The following is a 27,557-nucleotide window of genomic DNA, read 5'->3' as shown; positions in this document are numbered from 1 at the left end:
TATATAATCAAGTGAGCAACGAATAGATATTTTCATGGCAACTCTCGTCGATGGACTATACTTGTATAGATGTTAGTTGCATGTTGTAAGTCCTCTGAGGCTTTTGTCTTTCATCCCTGCCAGCCTATATGCACTCTCTTATTGTAAGAGTAGGGTACCCCAAAGCTTTTAAACTTTGTATCTATCCTCGCTGCTAATGGATGGAGCCATTGGAAGTTTACTGCTGCTGCCGAACCTTATTTGCTTCATAGGGCATTGTACCAAACACAACGCTGGGTTTGTCGACATTGTTCGCGTATTTAAATTGCCTATTCTGTCAGTAGAGGGTATATTATTTAGTTCTGTCATTTAGCAGCTGCCATTGACCCAAATGCAAGCCCCCGCCTCCAGAGTCGTGTAGGGTTATCGGCTTGGCGGTATTGGTACAGAAGCTTTTGATTTGAGCCCGATCAGCTTATAAAGGGAGTAGGCGTTTCGTTCCCCTTAAGATAAGTTTGCTACAAAATGTTGAGCCACCTCGTAGGCTCTGGATGTATAGTCTGCTTTATTTTCAATATTGCACACATTGTCATAGACTTTGAGGGGGCTGACAATTTTAGTTACGGCGTTCCCGCTATGTAATAGTACCTCGCTAACCAGACAAACCGGTGTTAAGAACGTTTGCACAAATCAAGTTGCCACTAAGGATATATTCCCGCGCCGAAGAACTGTTGAGGAGCGTTTTCACTTCCTTTTTTCAATAGTCCCATTTTGCCCTTTGTTCTTCCATATATTTCACCCTGTTTTTCGGCGTCCTTGTTCCTATCTTTTGCATAGGTAGGCTTTGCAATAGACTGGGTTCCTGGGCGACGCATTCAAGAGTAACTGGCCGAAGTTCTCCATTCAGTTTGTCGTTAGTGTGGATTCTGGTTGAATGTCGAGTAAAACAAGACACACATAAAGATCGAGCAGACGAATGAACGGGCATTAAAGCAAAACAAAGGAAAATGACATCTGGACAAAAAGTTTCGATCTGTTCTTTCAGGTGAACTTCGATGTTCCCTAAAGGGCATATTGAAATCGCTTCGAATATTTCTGCATCTCACGCAATCGGGGCGAAGTTGTACATTTCTGCTTCACCTCAATAATTTTAATAGGAACGTCAATTGCTACTCCTATTTACTTTGTATCGGCCTTTTACTTCAATATTTATACATGTTCTCTATTCACATTCATAAGACATATTCAGTAATTAGCCGTGTGCTTCAATATTTACAAACTTCACGTTATACACGCACACCGATAATCTTTGGCTAGCCCGTTCTCGACATATTAGTATGTTAACTATTTTTCTCAGAATACGAGGGTTATAAGTAGTTGGCAGACAGAGCCGGTCCTTTACTTGCTACTACTTTGTTATAGAAAACCATACATTACATATTAAACAACCGAAAGGATAATAACATCTAAATGATAAATAGATAAGATTAAAATGACATTTAGTGTAAATTAGATATACTAACTAGAGGACTTAACATCTAATTGAATTCCTTATCATGTCAAATGTTTCTATGTTCCTTGTGAAAACTTCCATTTACAGAAAAGAATCACAAAATAGACTTATTCAGCTGTAACCTCGGCGACCTCCGCACCAATGAGTATCATTGTTTCTAGGTCCTGCCAGGCTAGGGGGCTCAATATGGACAATCTGGAGCAACCTAATAGTTGAAGAGAGAGTTCCTATCCTACGTATCGCCGTTTTTTGCGGAAAATGCGGAATTTAAATGTGTCTACGCTCATATTTGAACCTAGACCATCGCGCATGTTTCTAAAATCAGGGATAGAGTCCTACCAGATATATTGCTAGTGTAGATTTTTTCTATTTGACACAATCAATATCACATAGCTCAAGAACCGTCACCGGAATATTGCTAAATAAACGGCACTAAAAAACAGTTGCCTACGATTACGTTTTCTTTCTCGTTATTCACCTATTATCCAGCTAATAAAAGCTTTAATCCTTACTCCGGTCTCACAACCGGTACCTTACTAATAATTTGGCACGTATCATTAGGCATACCACCCAGTAGTAATTACTCTTACGTCACTCTATTTTTTTTGTTTCCTTGTATGTAATGGTTATAACCTGTACCACCTGCCGGATGACCCATAAGAGGCGTGCTGGAGCGAAGAGGACATTAATTCCTCGTAGCTTAAACATGAGGCATAAAGCTACTGAACGATAGTACGTAGTTGACGTTTTAGAGCGCCCCATTGCATGTGTACGCGCGTGCCCATCTGGGTTGGGCCCCCGCAAGACTATGCTCGCTCCAATGCAACTGCCGCTTTTGCTTCCTCTGAGCGACGCTAGCGACCCGTTTAATCTCGCCGTGTTGTATTATAATGCGCGATCGCGGTGGGAAAGACACGGCAAGCCAGAAGGGGCAGCACCAGTAGAAGCTGCGATCAGTTTGCTCGGTCAGTAGTAGCTGCTGTTTGTAGTTCTCTATTTTGCCATCTTTTCTGACACTCGCATACATTCTCGACAAGCCATGCTGGGTCGATCCTGCTGAGTTTCTGGACCGCTTTAGTCGTTCTCAGTTACCTAAGTAGTCGCCTTCATTTCATTGACAACCGCCAGTGCTCTATAATCGAGGTATGGTGGCGATGGCAGCAGCGACGACTACCGTGCTACGAGTGCGCATCGGGACCAGACTTAAGGCATACAGCCTCTTTGCCCTCTGACGAAGCAAACGAAGTAACCGAAAGAATGGGGGAACCTCGTTTAACGATGGCCCATTGTGGCAACACGTCATCATCATCATCATCCTGCTACTACTCCTGCTTTATGGCCACTCCTGGTTTGTTTGAGCCCTCTCAATGCCGATCACCATAACTGTACATCCCCTTTTGCCCGCCCGGTCGTTGGAGTTGCTGCTGCTGCGGCTGCGGCCCGTGGGGTGCTGGGTTCACTTGTGAGCAGCGGCGATGGCAGGCAGTTAGAGCTCGACACGGGGAAGCTAAGCCGCAGCGTTAGGAGCAGCGGCAGGGAAGAGCCTGTCGTCCACGCGGGAGGCCACAGGCAATAGAAAGCACCGCTTGCCACGACCAGGTGTAGCTTGTTGGTCGGTTGATGCCGTTGCTTCACATCGCTGCAATGATGACGACGCGAGGGTAACGCACCAGAGAAGCTCTGGGAGATGAAAGGCATTGAGGGTGGAGACGAAACGGTTTGGGCTTTCTGTGCGGACACTGTTGCCGCCGGGACCCACCGGAGGTGATATGTGGGAGCGCAGTAGTGGCCACTCTTATTAGCTTTCTACGGACGAAAAGAAACGTCTCAGATGAGGTAAGCCCGTGGGAGCTACCTAGGTGAGGCAAAGATTCGGCCTGCTTTACCTCTCTTCTGATCGTCAGCTGGGGCGTACTCAGAAGATGTTGACGAGTGGAGCAACCGATCTCTTTTCTTCCTATACTCGTGTAAAGTCAAACGAACCGGGGGTTTTGAGGGAATGTTACTGTGTGTGGGATCCTAAGAAAACTTGCCTTCTCGCTTTCTCGCGGGACCGTGGCGGACCACCTCGGACTGACCTGACTGCACGTAGTGTGCTAAAACTACTCTGATGGCCTCTTTGTGAGCCGTAGCCGTCAGTCGATGAGTGTTATGCTTATGCGAGGTAAATGAGGCTTTTGGCGAAGCTTCAGTGTGTGGTACATTGTCAGGGTGTGCTTCTAAAAGTGACGGAGTCAACGGAATGTCGGACCCACCCAGGGCCCCTTACCTATTTCCGTGATACCGCCGTGGGTAGTGGGTAAATTTAGTTTAGAATATGGGTATAGACACACTGCGTTTCGTGCTGGCACCCTGAATTGACACCTAACAGCTTAAGTACCAGACGTAAAGCACGAAAAACGTCTAAAAAGGGAGCTTTTTATCTGAACGAAGTTCGGATCATATTTGTGTCCTAAAAAGTCCTAGTCAGAGTGATGCCAATGGACTGCGGGAGTACATACGTATTGTTATTTCAACGGAACAATCATTCTAATAGGGAAATTGAACGTGTTAGAAAAACCGTATATAACGTTTTTATGTATGAAACCATATAAACAGAAATTTCCATTATCATTAATAAAAATATCATTAATTAGGCACTAAAACACATTACTAGTTGTAATCATTTAAATAGCAACCTACTTTTTAGTATCTTGTGAATCAACAGATTTTTACAATGTAGAATGTTATTTTTCAGTCTCAACGGACAGAGTAAGCTGTAGTCCGTCCACACAGATTCGAAAAGCTATACCTGGCCATTTACATTTTCGCGCACACAGAAAACCTTCCGGGTCCTACTTTTTCCATCGGATGGTAAGTATTAGCTTTTTGTTTTTCTCAGCCACAAGCGGTCTCTTCCATGAATGTACACATTTCGCCACTGTGGTTCAATGTGTCTTCTATAACAGCCCGCTATGTGAAGTATGTGCACATCTTTTAACCGCAGTTATGCCCCGTGGAGCAGCCAACACTGTTATGCTAGTTAAAAGCACCGAGGTGTGAATTGGTTCTGTGTTGCTTCTTATTTTACCAATGCACTCCCGAAAGGCATGCAGTGTCGGATGCTTAAATACTGCTGCAGTAATAGAGGCTGTATGGCCAATTGTGAATCCAACATGCTTGCCATCGCCAGGAGAGCTATCACCCATGAGGAGTCAGAATTAGCAGCAGTCGTCGTGGTCGCGGCTGCGGCCATTGCCACTGAATCTTGAGCGTGAGCTGGCAGAAATACTTTCCCTTGCGTGCAAGCAACTTCCGCGAGCTCAGGTTCGTGTTCAGGCTTGGAGTGGGCTATAACCTAATCAATGACATCTGATACTATCGCCAATACGAACCCCAGCTGGGGGCACACATACCTAACCTAACCTGGCTACCACTGTTGCTGCTAGCATTTTCTACCTAGCTTTCGTGTCGATCATGGCGACCCGTCGCAGGTCACGAGGACTCGATGTGCACTTATCGGTCGCTCCCCAACACGGTCCCTTTCAACAGTTTCATTCCCCTATAGCCAGCTGTTTACTTCTACTGCCATAGCCTCCTGTCCACCCTTAAGATTTCCTACTAGTAATACTTGTACACAGCGATGACTGTTTCCTTGGCTATATATGACGGCTGCTATCACGGTATAGTATAGTACTACATGATAACCCAGTTATCAGCGAGGAGTTGAATGCTACTACCATCACACGCAACAGTAGCATTTGGACCTGAGAACACACTTAAGGGCAAAATTGATGTATCAATTTGACGTAGAGTCGGTGAAAGATATCGTTAAGCTTCAATCAACAATTCAGTGAAGTTCATTATCTTTACGGTGAAATAATTCGTTTTATCTGCACTAGAAAATTGTGGTTGGTGCCACTACTACACTGGTACACAGAAAAATGAATTTGTAGTTTGTTTCCTTATATCCATTGACAGATATTCGTTAACCGGCTAAACTAGGTGTTGGAGTATAAAAGATAAAAGCCGCTTAGGCTTAACCCAATTTAAAGAGCTGGTTTCCACGAAGCCTACCCGTCTGTACCTGTTTACCACGCCCACTGCGTTGAAGTGCGAAGACGTCGAGGCGGTAGAACAAGGCAAATATCTCAGCAACCGCCGAAATTCAACCTTCTCAGTGATCTCAGCCGGTTTCCATGTGGCTCGCTAGAGTTCTGCCGATACGTAACCCAATCGAAGTTGAGGGAACCTGCCGGCCGAATGAAGACGCTACTTCGAGATATGACGGGAACACGAGAATAGCATACCATTGCCAATTATAAACTTCAGTACCGTTTCTAATTTTTAAATCTTTGGCAGAATTAAATCAATAAGTATATTATATATACCACCAAGAAAAAATAGATGTATGCCACACATGTGCTCATAGGTTATGTAAGGTAACAGGTTTCGTTGCTAACTTCATCTAGGGGGTAAGGCTTTGGTTAAAATGAAAATGTAGGCTTGTAAACTATGCTAATTTCAACTTAGTAATGTAAGGGCGTTAGATTAGAACTCAGCCACCTCAAAGCCTCTTAATGGAGCCGTATCTCGTTTCGAAGATCATTTAAAACTTACACTTATGAATTTTCCGATTATTCCTGTTCAAAAAATTGCGTATTTTAGTCTTTTGAACTTCTCAGAGAGTCTTCCATTTTTTGATCTAATCAGATCGTTCGTGAATGACTGATGCAGTACTGGTAATTCACTAACACTTTAGGACACGTGAATGTAGCTCTAATTTATGTCTGCCTTGGATATATAGGTAAAAACATACATACGCCGAAAGTAATCGTTATTTTGGAACATACGCTGAGTACTCTGTATGGTGTAAGTGGGTTTACGACGCTTCATTTTCGAAAAATCGGCTAAACGTACCTATATCTCGGCCCGTGTATCACGTGCATTAGAGGTAAGACCTTGTACGTCACAGATAATTTTAGTCTATAAATTAATAATGCGACAAAACTGGAGAAAAAAATACTTTTACTAAAAAATAAGTTATAATGTTAGTATGAAAAGACAGTGTTTCATAATCATTCAGTATCAAGCTAGTTAGATTAAAAACGTGCTTCATGAAAATTCTCAGTCTGTGCAAGATTCAGTTTTCAATGGCCCAAAGACCGGCATATGCAAAAGTTGTATTTCGTTTTAAAGCTGGACAAGAACTACAGTGGGCTGCACCATTCCTTAGAGTCAATTTGACCGTTTTAATACCTGTGAAGCCGTACTGCCCCGTGCTTATATAGTCCAAATACACTCTACAAATACACCCTATTTCTCGTGCATAGTGGTGATTCTACTAGCCGTTATACAAGTGCTTTAATCTCGTCATGAAAGTTCGGTCGCATTTGTATCGCCTGAGCATCACCTTTTTCAATCAAATGTTATCCCGCTGCGACATCGTGGTCTGTCGAGAGTTGCGCCATGCAGCGCTCGTTGTGTACGTTTCCAATTCGCGGACGAAGGAAATTCGCGCCCGTGGGCCATCCAACCTGCTACTCCAGCTTAGTCTCATTTATGCCCTTCATGAATTCATTCATATATTCATTTCCCATAGGTACGTTTTCAGGAAAATGGTGAATACGACGTGTCTCATTCTTTTTCTCTCGTTCTTTCCAGGGACAAGCATCGTTTGGAGCGACCAACTCAACATGGCCCCACAACAGTGGCTTGTGGCACTGCTTAGCATTGCAGGCCTGTAGCAGCGTTCCTGTGCGGACCTGCTATTCTCGCTAAGACGCCTTTTCGAGGCGGCAGGTTGCTACTGTTTAGCCACGACCGATGGCGCTTGTGAAGGCGCTCTAACGGTACTCATCGCCTCTTCATAGCACGCCTTTCTGCTAAGGTAAGCCGCAGAGGCGTTTAGCGTTCAAGACTCGGCAGGCTGAGAGAAAAACAGAGCTGTGCATTTTGCCCTATCTTGCCCTATTCTGGCGCCTACAGGTGATGCGCTCCGGAACTCCCACGGAGTCGTTCACTAGCTGCGCGCCCTCGTTTGAGGGATCACTGCCACTATAGAGACGAGCCTCACTTACTTACTTGCTTGGAGGTTGGGTATCGTGGAGCCGAAGGATGGGGAAGTCGTTTGAGGGATCATTGCAAATGAAATTAAGAGATTTTTGCAATCCTACTACACCCCACTGCTGCTCCCACCCTGAACATCACCAGCACTGAAGCTACCCTAGTAAGTAGCGAGCCTTTACCCACCCTTCAGTACTCACTTACATCGAGACCCAGTTCTAGTCTTTTAACACAGTCCTCCCACTACCTTCAACCTCATACCACAATCTTGTCCGCTATAGTTGAACCTCTTGGGTGCGTTCGTTGTTGCCGACGGTGACTGCCCGGGCGGCTCTGAGATGAATCCAGGTTCGAGGTTGAATTCATGAGCAACGCGTTACTGGTCGACTGCCCGTCGGTCGCTGGTTCTCAGTGGGTGGCCGCCGCTTGTGGAACTGGCTGGTGAGGAAAAGGCGATTTCCATTCACAAGAGTTCAGGTGAGTTAATGAACTTAATGAACACCCGTCGACGCGAGTAGCTGGATACGGTGAGAACCCGACACCATCATCGGTCAGAAACTGTCTGCTGCTTTGGTCCGAATAAGCCTGACGTTTCGGCGGCCCCTTCGACTAGGAGACGGATCGGAGACGGAGCAGACGCAGGAAGCCAAGATACAGCGAAAGAAATCGCCAGTAACGAAAGAGATAGGGGAAGAGGGTGGGACGCCAATGCGGGAAGCAAGCCGAGAGCAAAACGGCAAGAAGGATCGCTGCTGGTACCAGCGGCGGCACGGCAAAAGTTCCTAGCAGCAGTGTCCACGCCGAATTGACGCCGGTTGGGGCCTGGTGGGAGGGCACGGGAAGAGCAGGACAGTGGGGTACACTGTGAAATAGAAGCTGCTAGTATTAAAGCTGTAGAGGCAGGGTTGGAAGCTGGTGAGGTCTCGAGGTTAACAGCTTGTCGGAGCATGACGCGAGGCGTCCCAAAAAGTCAACGAGGAACGCTGGTAAACAGGCGGCACCAGTTGCGGCGGTCAAATCGTCGTTCTCGCAACTGGCAGTGTGCAATACTGGGCTCCAAGAGCTGCCAAGGTTGATTCGCTAGGTTGCAGTAGTTGTAGACAGAAACAGTGGCGATGACTGGAAATCTGTCTTCCTTTGTCGAAGCAGGATACGCGCAACGGAGTATGCGGTTACGCATACAAAACAGGTTCCACTACCTGAAGATATGACCACAGCATAATATAATGCAGTCAACTGTATTGTACGAAAGGGTAATCATGTTTGAACGTTCGTATTGTACGTCTATGTGTGTAGAAGAATAATTGCACTAAATCATTCTACGATTTGGAACGTGTCGATCTTGAACATGGTGCAGTCCTACTTAATACCGCGGTTACGCTATTCAATCAATACGGTCAATATAGCTACTAACTAACTGTACATAATTGAATTTCTAATAAAGCTGAACTTACTACGAATATTTATATATTTTAGACAAAAAGCCGCGTTGAAAACAAATCATACATTTTTTAGCTTGCACGACTATGTGTTTAACCTCTCCAATTTCTTATTGTTAGTTTACATCACATTGTACTCATATGGTGTACTGGGTTGGGTCCGATAATAACCCCACAGGAACTGTCCGTCCACCTTCCCAGTAAAATGCTGCTACCGTTGTTGAACCTTTGCCATTACGAGTCGAGATTCGGCACAAAACAGGACGTTCTGTTCCGTAAAAAGGATTCACACAATTCAGCCGTGCGACCAGCGTGCCCTTAGCAGCAACCGCTGTATCCCCTTTTACGATACGCTCCTAAAGCACTCGTGCGATCAGACTTTTACGGGATGAGTGTTTGTAAGAGTAAAAATACACGTTGTTGTACGTTTCTGCTACAGGTGCACTAGTCGCAACAGATATGCTTACGCAGCGCAGAGTGAGTAAGCACGCTGAGACTCACCGATCTGGCGAAGGGACGAGTGCGCCTCTGACCAGCCAACGACGAGGCCAGACAGTAACGACAACATTGAGGAAGCTCTTGTTCGCAATTTGATTATTAACAAATTGAGCAAGCGGACAAGGCAGAGGTAAGGCTCATGTCCCAGCAGCGTTCCTCTGTTTAGTGGGACGTTACGCCCTCATCGGAGATCTGGTCCTTAGTGGGACGTTTGGAGAATCTGTGAGCGTTCCGCTGACGAATCCGGGGTATTCTGACCCGACGATTGTTAACGGCACAATTAAAGCTGGCTTCGATTGCCTATCCGCTTGGGAGTAGCTGAGCTGACTCTTTGCACGAGCAATAACTAAAACTATTCTATGAATTTAGTAGGAATTTTATAAATTTATAATTAGTTAATAGAGTATACTTAACTGCTATTTATACCTGTAAATTCCTACAAAATAGTGGTGGACACGTAAAAAAGCAACCTATTTCAACTGACGTCTCGATGGACAATCATTCTACGCACGTGCGTCATACAAGTATCTCCGTATTTTTAAGGAGCAGTGGTGGCATATCAGGCAAAAAAAGAACGATTGCAAAGTTGCCGCCGTCGTTGCTGCCAAGTGTTGGTAAGATCTCATTAAAAAAAGATCATTGGCGACCCTAGCACAATGCACAGGTACACAGCTCAATGTTGTTGACACAGTCATCGAAGAACTGGGTCAAGAACCTATTCAGCATGTTGCGCCGCCAAGGCAGAATTACGTTAACAAAAATAAGGACAATGAACGAGCTCAACAAACCTTTTTTTACTAAAAAAAAATATGCATTGTATATACTGGTTGGTTTCTTGTATTCAAAGTGTTTTTCGATCTGAGGATTGCACGAAGTGTTCGGCGCGATACGTATTCGAATTAGTAGTAAAATGACATTGATGGAACACCTTGAAAGGCCTCAAAACCCGAGATTGATATGGCTTAGGGAAATACGTAATACGCAAAATCTGTCTCCTAATATAAGAGGTCTTATTACGGCTAAAACAGTTGAACAATAAAAGGAACAACGGAGGTCTCTTTTAATTTACAGTTTAAGGTAATTCTTACTCGGTGCCCATGTGTCTTGCAGTTCGTACCCTGTTACTGAAAGTTAACGTGAACACCCAAATCAGTCAGTGAAACTTAGATCAAAGATGTAACGATATATACTTCTATATCTATGCCCATCATTACGATTGAGTCGCACTACTATTCGCGTTACACCCGTAGCTCGAGACATTGTTATCAAACGTCGAGGCTTCTGCTATAACATCAGCACTGCGTCAACTCGAATCTGCTCAGGCCCGCAAGACACACCTCGTGTTTTTGTTTCTACTTCTTCCCCTGACAATTGCAGCATAAAGGGTCTGTCTTTTTAGCGTTCTTTATCTCTCTTACCGCAATTCTTCGTTGGCCACTCATTCTCTTCATGTCAGAGAATTGACGCTTCACCACAGTGGGATATGGTCGAGCTCTAGGCAAAGCCAGGTCAGCTTGCTAACACCGACCAGTTCCTACAGCAGCTTAACCCAGTTCGATTCCTGTTTATCTGCTCTCTCGTATCTTTTCTTCCACATATCCGGCTCAGCTGGTTTTCATCGAACTATAGCCCGGATTCACTACCACAGTCGTGATAGCCGTCACGGCAGCCAGCGATGTGGTAGTGGCGGCCGTTGGCACCCACTAACACATGGCGTTGTTTGGACAGTGCGAACGTGCAGGTGAGGTAAAGAAGGACATAAAGGCATATACCTCAAGCTGCTTTATTCGCCTAAGCGTGCGGTCGGCAGCGTGCTGTGCATAGCAACGAGGAGTGGTGGTGAAGACCCACCCGCCATTGCCATTTACTACCTGCCCTTCAACATTTCAATGTTCAACAGCAGAACCCGGACGATGCTTTCAAGTCCATAGGCATGATAGCCCACAAATTCAAAAAGAGCGAGAGTGTCATAACGTCGAATCAGCTTGAACGATTCACCGGGATTCTACATCTACTAGAAAATCTACTCGTCCATAAAGCCATTGATCACGACACACGCGCCATCCTCAAGCTAGATTTCCCTTACCGTCGCCACTGTTCCGCCCGTAAGTCGTTAGCATGTTAGCCCGTAGTCGAAATCTAAGAAGGCACTCTTGAAGAAAAGTAAGACGATTCAATATAAGCAAAGCGATTATTGGTCTCGTTATTGTTGCGACGGCTAGCCAAGCACAGTGAGTGACCCGAAACTAAAGAAGGCCCAGGCTACTAGTGGAGAAGCCGCAGAAGTGGACCACATTCACGAGCTGACATTATTGCAGGTCGTAACTCGGAGTAGGCGATAGCAGGTACATAAGAATGCTCCCACTGCCACTGCCATCGCCGTCGTACATCTAGAGATGTCTTCGTATGCGCGGTGTTGTCGGATTTTTGCTTTAGATTGTATTGTTGTCATTCTAAATTTACCGTGAGTGATTAGTCAGCTCGTACATTTCTCACTGTGTAAAGTGTAACACAGCGTCAGTGGAAAGATGGCGCGCAAAATTGATTATGACGGTTAGTTGGCAATGTCCATGGCAGCGACACAGCGAATGGGAAATACGCTTGGTATTTTTCGGGCATCGTTCTGTTGATAGTATATGCCATCAAGCTGAGGTAAAGCAGGTGAGAGGGAACAGCTCGAAGGATGACACGTGGATTGCTCAGATAGATACCGTCCAGCTGCAAATCGAACCTTCCATGAAGTCGGCTCGCGTTTTCACGTTTCCCTTATGAACTCTGCAGTGGTGGGCCGGCCACATTCGCTACGAGAATCGCTCATCTAATACGTAGAGCTATGGACACTTAAGTCGAGCGAAGTCGAATAGGGTCGACGCACCCCTGTCGACAACACTTCAATACCTTCGGTCAAGCTATTGAGTCGACGGCGACGAAAAGGGTGGAAGTCGACATAAAACATAACAATCGTTTATTCTTTATATTTAATTAAATATTCAGTTGAAAAAAAACAAATTGTTAGAAATGAGTTTTATTGGTAAGTGAAACAAAGAGATCGGAGAAAGATAAATCAGCATATATCCCTGCATTACCTTCTGTATTGTTTTTCCCCTTTAAGAAAGTTTAGAAACCTATTTTAAACTAGCTGACTTCTTGCCCTCTGTTCTCGGATCGTTTACAAATAATGATCTTTTTCGCGCAGACATAGGCGAACGTGGCTGGCTTCAGGTTGCCCCTTCCTTTTATTTTCGTTTTTTGTAGGATCAGAGAGTCACCGCCGTCGTTATGGGTCCCGTTTTTTTAGATTTCAAAAGACCGCCAATCCTCCTTTGCCGCATGGTGAAGCCAACTTGACGCGCAGGTACGGGCGACCAACAGCAGCGTAAAGGATATTGGACTTCCTCCTTTCTCTCGTACCACTCTAGCTTTCTTTTTTTGTCCTTTTCGTTGCTCTTCCCCCCTCCCCGATTCGCTGTCCCACAATGTTCCTACCCTTGACTACCCCCATCACTACCGCCACTACTACTACTACTACACGATGACCGTGTACAGCAGCGGCCCATCAGTTGCCTTGCCGCCGCAGCTCCACGGCTTTCCTGGATTCTCCGTCTAACGGCTTCTCTACCCAGCCGTTGGCTCAGCCGCTGCCTATTTCGTAGCTCCCAATCTTTTCTTGGCGGTTCATCCCCACTTTTCTCTTTGCCTTGTCTCGTCTTGGTGAAGACGAAACAAGTTAGAGTCTGCTAGTCGCTACCGGTTTAGCTCAACCGGAGCGACAGCCGTATAGCATTGGCGTCGCCAGAGTAGACAGCGACGCTGCGTCGGAGTAGATGGTAAGAGTAGACTGAGCTCGGCTGGGCAGGTTGCCGATCCCCACGCCTGACCATGTCCCGACATGGGCCTCTATGAGCCTCTAGGTGCTGTCGGTTTTCGTCTTCTCTGTTACCCTCTCCATTTTCCTTATTTCTGTCGCTCAAATAGGGGATTTTGGCGGCTAGGGATATGTTATATTGCAACTGCTATTTGGTGCTTCTCATGCTCGTTTGCCTTTTCGTCGTTGGTCGCTCAGGCGGTCAGCTGTTAGATCCGTTGATGCGCATCTCATCTCGTTGTCGACCGCTACTGGTCACTCACCTGCAGGGAAAGCGCTGCTGTGTCCGGTGAGAGGTGATGGCTGTGGTGAAGATAGAGGTTTCTTTGTTGCCTACTGCATTTCATCTACCCTTTCCCGTTCGTCGCTGTAGGGTGCGACCCACCTACCGTCCGCTGTCGTAATCCTTGTTGTAGTAGGTTGTCTTCTGTCTGCTTCGGTTCCCTTTGTCAAAAGTTGTCAGCCGCCTTTTTCCGTTACTGTCCCACTCGCGCACGTCTGACTGTATTTTTCCGAGCTCCGATGGAGGGGGAGCGTTCGTTGAGCAAACGGCCGCTAGGTCTTCCGTGCGTGTTGCCGGGCACATTAGAAGCATTGAGATCTTGGCTCGCCGACAGCGGTCGACGCGATTGTACGCGAACACGCCAGCGAACGTAGAAGGTAGCTAACATCAGCGGAATAGGTTGCGCCGACGCCAGGCTTATCGTTGTTCATACTTGTGCTCAGACATAGGAGAAAGCTGAGTATCCGTCGCTATTTTCATACACGAATTGAATTCCAATTGGACAAGTACAAAAAAACATTATTTTGAATGAGGGAGGAAAGGGTTCTACGAAGCAGAGACACTCTTGTCTTCGCCTATTCGTGCAGTGCTTAATAGCCTAGATCCAAGGATCTGATATGCAGTTCGACTGTCGTTGATCACTAGCAACATAGAGTTTTCTATGAAAGAAGCGCTATCGATTTGGTAAATATCTCCGCACGCAGCTTTACACGTGCACTTGGGCTGAAACTTCCCTATATCAAGATGACGACAAGCAGTTTTGATAGAGGGTGGACATGCTACTTACGTTGTATTCAATAAATTTCCACCCAGCCCAGTATCCCCGCCGGAATCATATATACGCATTTAAAAGACGTCTTAAACTTTCTACTCTGCCAGACAAGAGAATCTATGTCAGACATGTTCGGCATTCGAAGTAAAACATTTTGCTCACTCGCCTCTCGTTTTCGTTATGTAACACAAACTGTAGCACCCGAAACCACTCTATAAAGCATTGTAAACCGATTCATGCCAGCGTTTTTGCTTAGGTTCCCAACGAGGGTTTGGCTGGGCTGCTTTGGGGCTCGTCATACTTCCAATTGAGCGCCAGGAAATGCAGCTAGTGAAGGACAGATCCGTAAAGAAGGCGAAGTTGGAGGAAGAGAAAGTGCACGTCGACACCCCTAGCTCCGGCACCCTTTCACAGAGACGTTTGCAGCGCAAGCCTATAACTTTGACAGCCCAGTCCAACTATGCCCATCTTATACCGACGTTATATACAGCCTTACACATTTCTCCGTTAAAGTCTCGAGCCTACACGACATCGGATCCTAGAAACAACGTGAAGGCGGCACTGTCTGAAAACGCATCGTAAGACTCGTCGACTACCTTTAACTGCGGTTGAAATTCGTCACGGGGTGATCCCCGGATGATGCCATGCTCAGCCCAAAATGGTACATGTGACGAAGAGATGGGGTGTCAACACCTGGGTAAGCGGGCAGATGAAGTAGGTCTGACCATCATCTAAACTTGGATCTACCTATCATACCCAGTTGATATGATGGTCTCGCTTGTTCCAGCCGCTCAAGTTAAGTAGGAAGTACAATGAGTGGACTGATAGTTCAGAAGGAGGATGAGCTACAAAAACCGTCTGATTGTGTCCAATACAAAGAGAGGCCAGCGTTGCTCCATCTGTTATCGTCCATTCCCTGTTTTCTATCCCGATCTATAGCGTTTCTTTTAGGCCCGGGTGCTTATTATTAAATAAGAGTCCCACCTACATATCAATCGAACTTAATTGGAGTTTTTTTGGCGCAACTGTTGAATCTTGAGGGAAAGAGAACGTCAAAGAGCGAATGCTCCATAACGAGTTTATCCTAATCCCTATCGCTCACTTCCCCAACTAATATCTTTATTCTCGCTAGTAGTGTCTATCTGTTCGTCAATGAAATCCGTTTCTGAAGGAATTTTTTTGGAGGTTTTTCTGTGCATGTTTCGTATCATTTCGTAGGGAACAATTTGAACTTTAACTTAACTGCTTTTATTGTTTTTCCTTCTTTTTTTATCAAAATCACGTACGAAAATCTAGTTAGATAGCCATACAAATATTTTTTTTTTTTATGATTGTGCACGATTGCCTCCAATGAATCAAATAGAAATGTGAAGATACATAAATGTTTGCTTTCAAGTTAAAATGCCTTTTGGGGGGATACAAATGCAGCATGATATTCTATGCAAAGATATTTTTTTTACTTTATTGAATATATATGTATATATATAGTTGTAGTGGCCTACATTTTGGTAAGAGATTTTTTTCGAAATCGGGGCTTAAAATAATACTGAAATTTCGAAAGTATCCGTTTTAATCAAGACGAAACATTTTTACAGTTTCTCTCGCTCTCAATAGATCTCGATAACCTAAACCGAATTCGATGTATATTTCTATACAAACAAGGTTGACGTGAAACAGAAGAAACCCATTATGGGCTGCGTTCTCCTTCAGTGACAGAAAAAATATACATCCAAAATAAGGATTTAGGTGGGAAAATCGCAAGGGAAATTATTTTATTCTATATATAAAAGTAGTAGCTTTTATGTATTTTGAACGAGCGTTTTACGTAGAACATCCCAGGAACAGTATCAGTAGGTCCGTCAACTTTATCAATCTAAATAATGATAAAAAGTCGGCTAAAGGCCGACTTTTCAGTTAACGTACGTCATTGTGGCACTGGCCGATGGCTGGCCGTATGAACGTACGTTGTTGAGAAACGTTCCGTATATGCGAAAATATACACCGAAAATATAGCTTTGTATTATTTCGTACAAGTTTGTCATTTTTCATCAAGTTAAACTTACTTCCATAATCACTTTTAGTGTGAACATAAAACTAGTTGACTGATCAGTCTTGAAGCAAACTTATTTGCTATATGAACATTAACTGCTGATTTTTCATTTCATAGTTACAGCAATTTAATTGTAAAAATGCTATATAACATGGTTGAATAAATAGAACTGATAAAACAACAAAAGGATTCAGTTTATTCCTGCATTAGACATATAGCATGTTACATATTAAGGTATAGCCAACAGCGGAAGCTTGATAAGCGCGACTACACCGATAACTGTTGTTCAAGTTCTTACAGCAGTTAATTATGCCTACTGTGCCATTATCACGTCTATTCCTGCCAGGTTCAAAGCAAACATTAAGCAAATACCGCTCGCTATTATTACCCGGAACAGATTCTCCTTAAATAGGGAATAGACAAACGCAAAAATAGATGAGTTAGCCGTTAGTCAAATTCACAAAGAAATTAACTTCCTAGCCGGGTACGGTGTCTGGCCTTGTAGGCTTCATCAATTCAAGGCAGGGTTAGACAGGCTGATCGGTTAACAGCTTAAATCGCAGTAGCGAGTAAGTAACAACTTTTTATGTGTTCGGGCAGGAGAAGCTCATTTCACGCTGGCCTGCCCAGCTTTGAGAGGCTCTAAAAATAGTTAGATTTGTTGGGCTTGAGCTGTATTGGCCACTGTTAGAAAGAGTCACTTTAGCGGCTTTTGTAGCTCACGAATCCCGCATACGAAAGCACATTTCAGGGTATAATTCATTAAAGTAAGTACTTGTCTCTCTGGCAAGCTAGCAGGCGCTGTCTATGCTTCGATCGAAACGAGTAGTATTAGCGTCGACCGTCGGCGCCACTAAATGGTCGTGGAACTTTGCCCTTCGAAGGCGGCAGCGTCCCTCCGATAAAGGTAGATATCCTAGATGATTTCAATTTGTGCTGCTTCAGGATTCGATGAACACCAAGTTCCCGATTGTAAAGCTAATGTATTGTTAGCAATCAGTAGCGAACGACTGCAAGGCTCGGCCACGTTTTAGAATGCGCATTAAATTTTGCGGTTTTTAACGATCACCTCATACAGGTCGACGATGACTTCGTATTACTAAACAAGTGTCTTTAATTAGATGTTCCTACGGATTATGCAGTATGGGCGTATGCTCTCAGCTGTATGACTGAAGATTTTACCGTAGTAACTTAGGCAGACTTTTCACGCCCGGATCATTCGGAATACGCGAACATCGACCTGTTAAAGTATATTCCAGAAAAGCTAACTGCATGACGCCTGCGACCAAATGAACTTTCGATTGCGTTTACAGGCCATTATCTGTGCTCAACGTACAATCAATAAGTTCCAAATGCAGTGTCATCATGATGAGCCCCTTTCTGGTTTTAACAATAGCATTTGTTTAGCATTAGCCAATAGCCAGCAACATGTGGTCAACAAGTGACAAATTTAACATCGTCAAATGATCAACTACATATATGTAAGTGTCAGTCGTAGGTGTTCGTTAGTGAAAGAAGAACTTATTATTTATTTTTCATATTCTAACCAGCTTTCTATCTGTTCTTGTAGAACCAAAATGCAAAAGAAGAGTGTATCATTCCTACGCGAGTTCACGACTGACCCTAACACCTGAAGGTTTATACCCGAATCTCAGCCCATAAACGATTCCGGACAGAGCCGATTGTTTTTCTCTCAGAACTTCGTATATCGGTTCTAATAAAAAAAAATGTGAATTTATTGGTTACATCGTTCGTAATAACAGAAGCACAGGCTCGCTCTATCTGGGGTACGCAATTCGCGCTATGGGTTTAACTAAGAAAGACTGCGATGCCTAGTGGTCTCCGGCAGCCGGCGCGGTCTTTTGCCGTTTCGTTATGTACTGAGCACGTTGGACACAGGTTACAGGGTTCGTTATGCCAACCGCTAAGGAGTAAAGAGAAATTAATAAAATACGAATTTAGTCGTAGGCGATTGACGCGGCGCAACGATTAGTGAATGACAGGAGATCTTCCTCTTCTAATGGGCCTGAGTATCGTCTGTGCCCCGTGTCCTACCGGACCCTTATACATTTGGTGCTGCTGCTGCTACCCCTGTTGATGCTACCACGCAGTAATCCCGCATGATAACATGGCTAGCGACAGCGGCCAGATTATTCTGGTATTTCATGATCCTTCTACTAACGCTACTTCTAGATCACCAGGTCCAAACTGTACCTGCTGACCTGACGGCCCCCAGCCCATGCCGGGTCATCCGGCTTCAAGGGTTAGCACCTTCTATCAAAACGTGTTTCCTATCGCGGACGGTCATCTTTGTCGATTTCTTCATTTACTTCGTCGCTGCCAACTATGGGTGATTTTAACCGAGGGTTTTAGAGATGGTCCTAGAAAATACTAATGAATAGTATGCAAACCACTGACGAGCGAGCTTCAGCGACGATCCAAAAGGTCTTTCGTATTTAATTTAATATATATTTGCGCCGTTTAAAATATTTCTCGTAGGCTATAGAATAGTTCTATAGCTCGACGCCTATGATACGAAAGGCATAATAACATTTCTACGAATCATAATAAAGAAAATTTCTTTACAATCTGTCCTATCTTAATGGGTATATTAAAAATTCAACAGAATATTGATACTCGGTGTATACCGGCATTGGCGGTCTTTCATCCTCCAAATTGTCCCTTGTACGCCTTCAAGCAATTTCTGTAGACCCTATAGCTGTTTATGCTTACACAGCCTGGCTAGGTAGCCTATGCCTCTTCGTTTTCTCTCTTGTCATATCTATATGCATGCGTAACCCCTGGTAAGCAGCGATCTTGCCATTACTACGATCGCATCGTTGTATTCACCTTAGAACGGGGAAATCGAGATCGACGCGAAGTGTGGATGTTATAAATGAGAATATTTTATGATATTCGGCAGAAATATCCCAGCAGCTGTAACAAGTGAAGATGAGCGACCAGTATCATTAGTCTGTTTGCTAGTTAGCTAGACATAATACTTAATTAAAGCTAACGCTCGCCCTGCTACAGCACTAGTATAGCATCGCTATCAGTACCGTCTACTCTTCCTTGCCCCGCAACCTTGCAACCCTCCGACCGGGTTAAGTGGTTATTGTATATGTGTGTACGTGTGATGTTCATAATTGTCTTACCAGCGGAAGCGCTTCGGATTCGACCTAATACCCAGCAGAGATGCGAGACGTTGCTACTGCCAGGCGTGGTTAACGAAAGGATCTAGCTGTCGGGTAGGGTCGCTCACTTACTTTACTGGTAGAGGTGGCTGGCTAGGGCAATCGTGTTATGTCGAGACGTCATCGCAGATTGCAGCGGCAGCCCTAAGCGCCCTCGGCGAGAGAGCTGCCGCTCTTCAACTTCACCAGCACATGTCGCTTAGGTAAACTGTATGGCGAAGGCGCCGGGACGATTTGCGCCCTTGAGATGCGGAGTTGGTGGGTGGTTGTTAATCGCCATCTCAAATCTTTTTCCTAACTAGCCCCCCCGACGGTTCCCTCGACTTCGGTCGCCTTCTTCGTTGCCTCAGTGCCAAAGACCATCTTTGTACCTTCCGCTGTTCCACCTTTGGACGCACCTGAACCGCTTCGAAGCACCATTATGATGGTTGTTGGTACTTGGCTTCACTAGTGGGGTAGAAATCACGGCGACTACAACACACAGAAAGCTGCTACTGCTCAAGAAGCCTCCACCGCTGCTGCAATGGCTGTCTTCGGAACCAGTCATTCCTGCTTGAGGCGAGCTCGTACCCTTAGCTGGTAGTTTCTTCTCCCCGCTGCAACGCAGACGTCGTTGGGCTCCCCGACGTAATGAGTAGGCGGATGGTAAAGCCCGGGCTAGAGGTAGGAAGGTAAGGATGGAGGGAAAGCTAGCGAGAAGGGAACTCCGCCGGGCTAAAAGGTAACGAGCCAAGAAGGCAACGCTTTCTCATCTGCCGCCAGCGATCCGCGAACCTCCTGCTGTCGACAGCATGGAGAACGGGAAGCTTGATAGGAAGGCTACAGACTAATCGGGAGTCGGTTGGTAGACCAGTTCTTTGCTCATCGACGATCTCGTCTTTGCTAGCATTTCCATTGGCTCCAAGGCATACACACACAGACACCCAAACAAAAGTGCCTCTGCTCTTCTGGTATACATAGATAGACTGAAACGGTATAGCTCGATGTAGCTAAGGTGTGGATAGCTAATGTGGATATGTGTGCTGCAATCCTAGAGTGTGGGACCAAAGGGCAAAGCGGACAGAAGAGAGGACGGCGATACTTGTTTGGATTCAGGTCCCTGTTAGAACTATACAAAGGAAGCCAAAAAGACTAGGGAGGACTTGTATTTGGTAGCCACGAGAATTACAGGATTGTGGGACTAAGAGCAGGGGGATGGGGGCTAAGCCAGACTAGGTAAACGGTGTACTGCAGTAGGAGGTAAGCGACCTGCAAGGAGATCGACGCCGGCCGAAGCCAGCGGAAGTCAGCGTCTGCTGTTGCTGCCTGATGATCTGATCCCATGGGCGTCTGAACGCCACTGTCAGAGGTTAACATTACCAGCTCTCTATCTCTTTCTCTCAGTAACCCAAAATCGCTTCCTGAGCTAGTTGCTGGATGGCGTAGGCGACTCGGAGATGCTAGGAGGAAGTGGAGGCCTTGGGGGCGGTCTTGACTAGCTTCGACCGGAGCCTGCCGGCCGAGGCTCACGCAGCCACAGAGCAAATGGACGTCGTCTGAACTGCGTCTACAATCCACAGAGGGTGGATGCTGGCCCCAGAGTGGCATCGTGTCCAGCATCGTCTCACGCTTTCACTGCCTGTTACCTCCTTACTGTCTCTCTCTCTCTTTCGAGGCCTTTTTGCTTAGGGCTCATTGTCAGTGAACGCGAACCCGTGGTAGGAGCATCTAGTCGCGGGGCTGGGGGTCTGGCAGAACAGATAGAAGATGCTAGATGAAGCTACGGGCGAGCAAAGCCGCTGGGCAGAGTCGTGAGAGAGGCCAGGGAAGAGGTGGTCTCATTCCCTGAGCCTTTTCCCTTGTGCGGATACCGTGCATTGACGACAATAGTACTAATAGTAATAACCGTGTAATAAGAATAATAGTGCAGCTCTAGTGGTAGAAGGTAGCACCGGTCAGTGTGTTTGTTATATTTGCTGAAGACGCAGGAAAATGGGACGGCAAATACGGAAGAGACATCGACTTTGCTACATGTAGAATTAGCCGATAACGACGAACACTAGGTCAGCGGTTGTGATGATAGTTTTTGGGCTAGGTCGATTATCGGTACTCATCTGTTACTATTTTTATGATTATTGTTGATACCTATGTGGTAGAAAACGCTTAATTTAGTATATTATTACGCGTTTATAATTTTTTTTTGTTTTATAATTTGTCTCCTTCAATTCTTCTTGTTAGCTTAATATAGTACTGGCTCATCACCAATATCTGCTCTGCATGCTCATTTATTCTTTGTGGGCGATAGATGCTTCGCAATCTAACAATGACCTCCCTCAAGAGAAAAACTATAGAATACTTCCGTTTCCTCGAATTAATTCTAATGAAATTAGATAGATGAAGTATTTTTCCGCCCTCTTGTAATACTTCCTTTGTTGCTAAACGACACATTGACTTAATAAAGCATTACGCACAGACAGCCTGTTCCAGCGCATGCCATACTATTCATAGTAATTTCTTACGGTACCAATCAAGGTAACTTTTTTGGTTAGATTAACCTTAGCCAGATCGTAACTTAGTTCGTATGTGTTTGCTTCATTGTGAACACTTACAGACGCAAGGTGTAAAGTATAACGTGGCGGGCAATCACTGAAACGTGGACAAATGTTCTTTAAATGGAAAAAAGAAGTTCAAACACGCTATCGTTTCTCCTATATCCTTAATTTTTACACCATATTGCAACTAACAATATGTAAGCTCAATTTTTATAAGCTAGTAATACTTATTAGTTATTATTAATAGACTATAAAATTGTAAAGAAGATATTCAAAACAAAGAACAAAAACCAAAAGTAAGTTTCTCACGAATAGGGTCACATATATGGTGTTCTAAAAATTCTCAATCTCACCTAAAGCATATCGTTACCCCATAAAAGAAACATAAGTCGGTCTTTGCCAGCCACTAGGAACGGTTCACGCGAATAGAAAAGAAAACGATTTCGATGGGAGCGCCAAATATGATCATGGCGCAGGCTGATGCTGGTACTTGCAATAGATATCAGCGGCACTTGTTATTGTCCTGAAAAAAAATGATCAGCGCTGCCTGACATCTCGAACTGCTAAATAGCCTCAGGAACGTGTGGAACAGCAATTGCTAGTATGAGGTGCAATTATTTTGTCACCATACTTCAATCAAATTTAAGTCGGTGCTACTTCGATTGCCCTGGAGAGGGCGTTAGGTAAAATAGAGCACGATATTGTGAATTCTCTCAAACAAGTCATCGATAACAAGGTTACGTACAGCAATGCCAATCACAAATACAAAGCTGTTGCTCCAAACTATTAGCCTTAGGCCGTAACCCATAAACGAGGGTGCATCTCCCATATATACCTCTAGACTTGCTTTCTCTCGTATGATTTTAAATTTTAAGCATGAATTAAAAAGTCATTTATCATACACGACTAATGCAACACATATTTTTTTCCAACACACACGCACACACACACACACACACACACACACATACATACATACACACACAAATAATCCATGTGGTCACTGCGTCAAAAAATCAGACGCTTAAACACCGCTAAGCCTTTTCTTTTCATGCTCATAGAAGAATGTCTTTGCTAATACATATGAACATTTATTTTTTGGGAAACATGCACGAATGTATCGTTTTTAAAGTTACATTATAAATTATAGTAACTTATTGACACTGGTGATGACTGTTAATGGACTTCGTAGTCCCCCAGTCCACCCTATCACTAGCGTCTACACGTGGAGTAACAGCGCAGAAAATGGCGTTGTAAGTGGGTAATGTCCGATGCTCGAGTCTCCCCTGTAGCAACACCTAAATAGGAATGTCTGCACGGTGCCAGAAAGTTCGTTTACGGATTGCATCACATTATTTAGCACATCTAGGCCATTTAAGCCACGTCTATACTATCAAAGACAAGTATATATCATGTATTATCAACAGTGGACTTTACAGCCTCGAACCGTTAACGTTTTGGAATCTAAGAAAGTAATGCGACGAGGCAGTTCGTTGAGACTACGCGGTAGCTTCCTTTGGCCTTACATCCACCTCTGGGTGGCGCCTTACCCACGTGCGTAAAGCGAGCAGACTGGGAACTTCAGGTAGTGCTAGCAGTATTGGCACGGATTAGTTTGAGCCTTATAAGCGATGCCGGTGCACATGGCTCAACCCCCCTTCGCTTGAGCCTGCCACACTCACAATGGTAAACAGTGAACGAGAGAATCTAGCAAAAGTGGCAGAGTCAGAAGTAAAGCAGGGGTCCGCTTGTAGGCGACAGGCCATATCTGATTCGGGGGACTTTGGGGAGTTGGCTGCGGATGCGATCTGAAGATCGAGTAGAACACCTTACGATAGCAGACACAGCATAGCCTTCAGTGGTGGTAACGCTATACGGTAGCGATGACGCAAGCAGAGCTGCTGGTCTTTAGTCGATCTCAGTAACGGTGTTACTAGAAAGCAGCACTTGCCTTTGTAACGTATCAGATGTCTGCTCCTTTTCAAGATGCCTTCATGAGCTTTACAGAAGAAGCCCCCGGATGAAGTCTTTTGTTGACCTTACTTTGCAAAAAAAATTTGGCTCAATTCGGCGACATGAAACCATGTTGGTTGTTAACTTCTGACCATAAACGCTTAGTCCAGGTATTTCAGGGAGGCCGTGCAACTTCTAAACTCAAGCAATGTTGAATAATAATCTTGCTATAGTCATAGTGTCGAGTATTGACATCAAGATTATTGAATACAACGAAGTAGATTTTATACATTTATTTGTGGTAAAAAATGATCGATTAGCAAAATTGTGCCAGATATGCAGTTGGCGACATAGCCAATTGATGTGTAAATTCGCTTGACAACACTTGCATGGTATACACTGGGTTTACTTTTAAGTTCGGTAGCCAATTGGGATGTGCATTTTTTCGAAAAAATAATTACTATGCCTTTTTTTTGTAGAGTTTTTAGCTCACTTATAGTAAGAGTAGCATTACATTTTGTAGATGCTAAATATATTCGAAATTGTTCCTGATCGTTTCGTAGGCACGCCGAGTTGTCAACATCAAGACGTATGAGCAAAAAACAGTTTTTCAAGTAACAAAGAAAACTATACTAAAAAACCGCTTACAAAATACGGCGTTCTCTTTTGACCGTTCTTGGAATATCATAGTCAGCCTGCCGGACCGGCTTTCATTATACGCAATGCTGTGTTCTTAATTCTCTCAGAATACAGGAATAATAATACAGGACGAATACCAGTCGTTCGAATTGTATTTTCAGGGATTCCGCTTATTCAGGTTTACTATTGCATATTTATGGGATAAGCTCTAGAAACAGCAGCTACTATCTTTCTATTGAATGCTAGTACGTACGTACAGTGGATTCGTTTATTTATAACGGAGCGACTGATGAGGCAAGTCGCCGATATGTGTAGTAAACAGACATCAACAATAAAGAACGAGCAATGCTTTTAGAAACTGTTGTGTTAATACAATCATACAAAAATGGCAAGATGTTAACGACGAACAGGAGCGGTAGTAGCACAAGTGGGTCTGTGTCCGTCTGGGCACCGCTTCGTCCTAGTTATAATGTTAGGAACGCTGAAGTTGATTAGTAGTAAATTAACAAGGCTATAATCCAGGTATGATAACAAGCGTAAGCATCGTACACAGTTTTCAGACACACGGGAAATTTAGAAACAATCAAATCTATCTGGCGATTCTGACAAGTCTCGCTTTGATTTCGGTCTGCTGTCACCATTATAAGAAAAAAGCGTCCGTACAAACTGTGACAGCATGATCCGGATACGCTTCAAAACTGTGAGCTCACGCAGATCTCTGGATTTGTTCATTTGTCATTGTCGCTGTTCCAGTCCGATCGTTGCGGAATAGTTAGGCATTACTACAACGCAGAAGTAACCAGCTGCAGGTCGAGGTAACATTAGATATCTCTCCATGAGACCTTAAACCGAGATCTCATTAAAACAGAGCATCTCCGTATGCGGGGTAGTGCCTCAAATACAGTACACATACATACTAGTTTTTTTTGAGCTAGTTGAAGTGTATTCGTCGGTCGGAAAGCGAACAGATCAGTTTGTTACGTATGAGACCTTTTAGCTGATCTTTGATAAGTAATCACGCTATGTAGCAGAAGCAATTCTACAGGTATTATGCTAATGTACATGTAAAGCCATTAGTGAAATATTCTGATATAACGCTTAGCTAAACACTTCGATAAAACAAACAGCTAAAAGTTTATCGGTCTACACGTCAGATTAAATATGAGGCTCAGATTGGGTCATCAGTGGTTGATTAGGGCTCGTAAAAGTATGTTGACCTGTCTAGCAGGCAGGCAAGCAGCGGTTATTACCGACTTCTGCTTCATCCCGGTCCCATCCCATTGAACGACTTGGTCTAATAAGCTTGATCGACTGCTAATAGTGGATATCATTCATCCTCGCTGTCCGTCTCCCGTTTTTGAATAGCACCTGTTCCAGGAATTGATCATCTTGGTTTGTCCCATCTTTCCCCTATCCCTTTTGCACTGATGACACTGACCTTTCTCCTCAGTGATGTGATGTATCCGCGGGCATCCGATATGTGTTTAGTACGAAAGGTTCCTTTCTCCAGAATATCTCACTATCACTCTACACCGAAGCGTCGTACTGCTGTAATTTAAAGTTTTCTTATTGAGTTACATTTTCCAATCTCCTTACTCCTTCCTCTTGTATCTTACATGTCACAGAGCGAGGGGAAGCATTTACAAACGGAGGCGACAATTCCTGCAGTCTTTCTAGTTGGCGCCGGCTAGACTCGCTAGTGATTGTTGACACTGCACAAGAAATAGTTGGGACGGGAGTACCTGCAGCAGCTCTCTGCTTGCCCGCAATAAGCTTCTCTTTAACCAGTTCATGGGAAACGTTTCTTTCTGTTTTCCACGTTGTCCTTTCACCGGTGATCAGTGTGGACATCAACAAGCTGTTTGCCCAAGCAACAGCAGCTAGCGTATTCATGCGGTGGCAGGACACTCCACTTCGCACAATGGACAGATACGAATGTTTAGAGCTCCTGAGTGAAAGCATATATATGTCGTCGTGTCATACCAGTACAAAGAACTGTTATGTTTAAATAGGACCTCTAACCAGATTCTACTTATCAACTGTTCTTTAAAAGCGCACTTAAACAGCTGTTAAAATGTCACCTGCATAATTGGAGTTGACGTTTGAAGCGGTAGCAGTTTTTTGTAGCGGCAACTACTTTTGATATTCGTTGTTCTCAATGACAAAGCCAGTGACAACGACAACAATGAAACAGCCCAAAATGGTCACGAACATATCCAACCTCTATCCAATTAAGACACAGAACAAGTGTTATTTTCTGTCGATGATCATACACTTCTTCAGGACTTTAAAACTGAGGCCGCCACTTCTCGAGCTTCTCTCCTAGGTATCCGAAACAAACAATACACAAGTAGACGATACTATCTAATGCTGGGCAGACAACTATAAAGGATTTACAAATCGGAAGCAGGCTATGCTATAAAGAAGGTCTGTACTTAGCTGCCCGCCTGCTTTCGCCGGCCACGCGCCTTTCGGCCTGCTACCGCCTGCTGTGGCCTACTGCCTCTTTTGGCTCTGCCGAAAAGAGCGGATCCGTCCCTGTAAACCTGCAGGCAGCTGTGCGTGCCACTCAGCCGGCTAGGTGGTTTCTTGTAGCTGAAGTCTTCATACGTGAAATGCTGACTCAAACACCTGTCGACAGAAATGACGGTTAAGACGCGCACGTCGCTCGACGCCTTTCACAAACGCAGGCATGTTTGATAGACAGGCAATACGATAGCTGAGTGCGATGGTTTAGTATAACGCGGAACGGAGCCAGGTAGCTGAAGGCGGCCTCCGTGCACACGACGGTAGCAG

At 44.6% G+C, this 27,557-nt stretch overlaps 1 protein-coding gene across 1 annotated transcript in view; it reads right to left on the bottom strand.

Annotated features, from left to right (window-relative positions):
• Positions 1-27,557, bottom strand: part of zfh1 (Zn finger homeodomain 1) — a 480,048-nt gene extending 452,491 nt beyond the window's left edge. The window contains exon 1 of the mRNA XM_022810531.2: positions 26,200-27,557. The gene's annotated coding sequence lies outside the window, so the exon portion shown is untranslated. The remainder of the gene's footprint in view (positions 1-26,199) is intronic.

The sequence above is a fragment of the Varroa destructor genome, unplaced genomic scaffold (genome assembly GCF_002443255.2).
Source record: "Varroa destructor unplaced genomic scaffold, Vdes_3.0 BEIS01000006.1, whole genome shotgun sequence".
Classification (NCBI taxonomy): Eukaryota; Metazoa; Arthropoda; class Arachnida; order Mesostigmata; family Varroidae; genus Varroa; species Varroa destructor.
Note: the sequence above shows the minus strand (reverse complement) of the source record. Positions and strands in the feature narration are given on the sequence as shown.